Genomic DNA, 4,717 nt, shown 5'->3' with positions numbered 1-4,717 from the left:
AGACCTTATTGTAGAAGGGTATAATTGGTATACTGTATTGTTGGGTTTGAGTTTGGACCATACCCAATTAAATTCATAGTTGGGCTATTATTTTAAAAGAGACGTATAATATGAGCTAGATAGCTAGCCCGCCCTTTTTTATTAAAAAAATTGCAAGAAAATTTCCATTTGAACAATGGTAAAACATCCATCAATAAATGAATAACATCTAAACCTAAGGATATAACACGAAGTACATGTGCTCACCCGTCTTATTCATACTTCCAACATAATAAATTATATAGAGCAGCACTCATTTTGGCTCTTTCTAAATACTGCCAATAGTTTGTGGAGAGATCCAAGCAATAGTTTGATGACCATGAATAAGATTGTTTTTCAACTTGTATAAACAAAAATATAATATAAAATCCACGATCTAAAATAAAAGAAGTATAATAAAAGAGGTACAATACAACAACATAAAGTACCGACAAAGGAAATAAACGCAAAAAAATAAAAAGATAAACATAAAGTAAAATGGGTAACAACACCCATATAATATCGTTATCTGATGAGGGAGAGAGACGGAGACACATCAACCATGGGAGGTTCGTCGACTTTCGAGTTTTGTCCACGACAAACATTTTAAAGCACCATTGTACGTCGGACCATAGGTTTGGGCATCTCCATGCCATTGACATCGGCTAAAGCTCTAGAGAACCATCGTTGTCGTCACACCTTGGCCCCAACACTGGAGATATACATCCTATCCTTGTAGCTGACACCCACCGCGTCCCATTGTCACCATCACCCACGCCGTATTAACAACTCCGCCGATGCACTCAGCCTCTTCCTCTAAACGCTCAACAACCGCCATATCGATGTACATAATTCACAACTATGTCTCCTCCTTTGGAGCCAGAGTCAAAACCCGCCCCAAGGGGAAGATGTAGACAGGTCGCGCTAGTGTTTTTTTTTATTTTTTTATTTTATTTTTTTTATTTTTATAAAATAACTAATTAGTAAGTTATGTACAATATAGACTTAAAAAGTATTTATTATTCCATCAGTGTAGATGAAATATGCAAGTGTATCACATAAAGTAAAATAAAAGTATAGGAAATTATTTAGTCTTTTTTTAAGGCAGACTAGAACAATTTACAAAGTATGCCGTAAAAAGAAATATATATGATGAAAACGATGAGGAAAGAAAACAAAATGGACGGAATAAATTAACGTATATTTTATTGGCTAGCTTGAAATTTGGGCCGACTTAACATAGCTCGAGGCCTAAAGCGAAAGTGAAAAAAAAAAGCATTTTTCTTAACACACATAAAGGGAATTGGTAACATGCCTCGCGAATTTTTTTCGAGAAATTTGTTTTTTTAGATTGAATCAAAATTTTCATTTTTCTCTCAATTCTTCAAGAATTAGACATAATTATTCTTTGATTATATTGAAAAATAATAAAGATATATTGATAATGCACAACTACAAAAAAAAAAAGTAAAAAAACATATACACACAAAATTAAAATCTAGAAACCAAACAAGCAAGAAGTATACATTAAAAAAAAAAAGGAAGAAAAAAAATTATGAAATAAAAACCCAAAATTTAAATATGACATAATGAATATAAGGTTTTTTTATCTCTTTGTTTTCGTATTAAAACACTATTCAAACACTAATACAAAATAGAAGATGAACGATTGCTCTTTATTTTTTAAGCATTAGTCATGTGTTAGTTATGTAAGTTTGTAAGCAGAGTCTGATTTCAAATAATTGTATATTAGCTTATACAAAGCCTTATTATTAATGGAGTGGAGTGTATATGGGCTTATAAAAAGCCTTTGTATTAATTGATGACAGTTGATTATGTGTGGCAGGTGGGTCCCGAATTCCTATTTTTAGAAGGTTGATTCAATTTTTTTTTTCTCTGCTTTATTTAAAGTATAGCTTGAACCGATTAAAACTTTTCAAAGTGCATATTTTTTATATTTTATTTTATATATGTATAAAGAGAGTTTTTTTTTTTGGGGTCTTTTGAGAAAGTGAGACTTAAAGCTTTGGGATTATTCCTAAACTATTACCTCCACACTAATTTTGGACCAAAATCCAATATGTCTAAATTAATCCAAATCTATGACTACCCATTTGATTAAATTACGTTTTTAACCTTATTCTTTATTTTTCCTCTTTTCATTTCTTATCCCTCTAGTCAGTTTTTTTTTTTTTTTTTTTTTTAAACAATCCACATCCTCTCTCTCTCTCTGCGTCCAAAAAACCCCATTTCTCTCATCCATGAATGTTTTTTTTAAGCATTTTGTTCATTCATTATGAACAGCTCTATCCCCAAACCTTCATCTTCTACCATCTCCGACGCTAAAGCTCCTGGGAACGACGGTCATGGCCGCCGGAGAGCAGCCCGTGGCCATCCCGGCGGCGGCGACCTCGAAGTGTCCGCCGAAACAGCCCGCCATGGATTCCGCGTAGAATTTATGTGGTTTTTAAAGTTAAAAAACAAAGAAAAAAGATTATCGGGATTCTGGATAATTTTGAAAAATTTCTGAAAATTTCTGGGTTTTCGTTGAAGATTTATTGACGTTGATGTCAATAAATATGCATTTTTATTGACATCAATGTCAATAAATCTTCAACGAAAACCCAGAAATTTCCAGAAACTTTCAAAATTTTCCAGAATCGCGAGAATCGTTTTTTCTTTGTTTCTTAACTTCAAAAACCACAGAAATTCAACGAATTAAAGAAAGATGAACCCAAACAAAGAAATCCCCCGCCAAGAAACCCAAACCCTCGCCTGAGAAATCGCCCCCGGTGGTGCGTAGAAGTCCTCGCGTTTCCCATCCCAGCGCCGATGGGTCAAAGCCGAGCGTGGTTATGTTGTTGAGATGTTAATTATGTTACTAAAAATGCATCTCTAACTCTTGGTGCCCAAATTTTTTTTTTAAACAAAGCTGTTGTTTCCCAATTTTGATAACATGTGTTTGGTGTTGTCGGGGTCGTTGACAGTAGCTAGTTTATTGATAACAATGTCAAACCTGCCGGTTTAGTGACATTGATGTCAATAAACCAGACAGTTTATTGACATTGATGTCAATAAACCTGACAGTTTATTGACATCAATGTCAATAAACCGACAGGTTTGGCATTGTTAATAAAATTGAGGGTATTTTTGTACTTAAAGAAAATAGATAGTCATAGTTTAGGATTAAATTGAACTTATTTGATTTTGGTCCAAAATCATTGTGGAGGTCATAGAATATGAATAATCCCTAAAGCTTTTGCTTTAATTCCCTTGCAGATGGGCTGATCTTTGCCTAGAATGGACGAGAATCTCGTTTTTTTTTCTCACGAAGTAACACAACCGCCATTGGCAAACATCACAAATTCAATGCAACAAAACTCGAGGAAAACAAAGACAAATAATTTTCTATTAATATTATATATTCTCAGTAAATGTCTACACACACAACACCAAGAAGTTGTACCTATTCCCATAAAAAAAAAAAAAAAAAAAAAAAAAAAAAAAAAAAAAAAAAGAAGTACCTATTCTAAATTCTAATATCTCCAACTAATATATGTGGAGAAAAATATCGAATAATAAAGAATGGTGTTAAAAAAAAATACAACAATAACACATTAATTCTCATACAGCCAAATGATTCAGTGCACAAGGTAAGTAACCGCAAGAGCCACCATTAGAAGAACATACGCGATTCCTTGATCAATAGCTGAGCCTGCAAAATAAGAAACAAGTATGAGATTGTGAAAATCCTTTAGAAATCAACACACAGTAACTAAAAAAGTGAGGGGGGTGAAAACGTAACGAATTAATAATAAAGGGGTCTGAGTGTTAAATTATTGAGAAGAAACTGACCATCGTTGGACGGAGAAGGAGCTAAGCTTTGCGCACGACCCGAATTCATCGCTGCCATCAATACGACTCCGATTATCGGTAGAGCCAGCGATTTCACTGCCTTCACCATCTTCACTTTTTTTTTATTTATTTAAATAAAATAAGGGAAAATATACGAGTCTGTAACTCTGTATTGTTGGAGAGACAAAGAGATTAATGGTGTGATGAGGTGGGTATGAAAATTCAAAGCTCAAATGAAATGGGCAACCGTGTTAAGCTACGGGATTTTATATGGGGATATGAGGTTAGTTTCCGCGAAAGTGGATTCCCGAGGGGAAAGAAAAATCGTAAGAAACGAAGAGAGAGATCGTTTTTATGTTTGACTTGTCTTTATTTATTTATTTTTTATTTTATTGGGTTGGCTTTTGGCGGCTATGTCATTTGACTTGCTAATCTAATGATAATAAGACGCGGATCGTAACTCTGAAGAGACTCTTCTCGTCGTCAATTTTACACTTAAAATGTGTAATTGTTGTAAGCGTGTTAGACTTTCATTTGCTTCATATATGCTCTTTTGGTATTCAATATATTGATCAAATTAAAAGTGTAGAAGAATTCATTTGCCAGCAGGTATAATGATCTGGTGACTTGTGTGGTAATATCGTATTTATGCTTTTCAAAGATGCCAGCTTCTAAAGTTTAAGGTATTTCAGAGAAATAGTAGGATATCTGTCCAATATCGCGTATATTATTATCATCACAGCTTGTAAAAGTTTGGCACGGCTTATTCATAGTTTGCTTTTTTAAATTTTGTATTTTTTTTAGCCCATTTGGTGAAACTTACATACACTACTATCTTACGTAT

General features: G+C 33.6%; 1 long non-coding RNA gene across 1 annotated transcript; it reads right to left on the bottom strand.

The window, feature by feature from the left end:
- Window positions 1-3,405: 3,405 nt before the first annotated feature.
- LOC149400884 (uncharacterized) lies at window positions 3,406-4,149 on the bottom strand. The gene is made up of 2 exons (XR_016296735.1): window positions 3,874-4,149; window positions 3,406-3,733 (listed from the first exon to the last, which is right to left on the bottom strand). It is a non-coding gene; the product is annotated as an uncharacterized LOC149400884 (long non-coding RNA).
- Between the last annotated feature and the right edge of the window lie 568 nt (window positions 4,150-4,717).

Source organism: Urtica dioica, chromosome 4, assembly GCF_054948205.1.
Source record: "Urtica dioica subsp. dioica isolate 48M chromosome 4, U.dioica_male_clone48M_v1_H2, whole genome shotgun sequence".
In the NCBI taxonomy this organism is placed as follows: Eukaryota; Viridiplantae; Streptophyta; class Magnoliopsida; order Rosales; family Urticaceae; genus Urtica; species Urtica dioica.
This window is presented reverse-complemented; position numbering and strand designations above follow the sequence as displayed.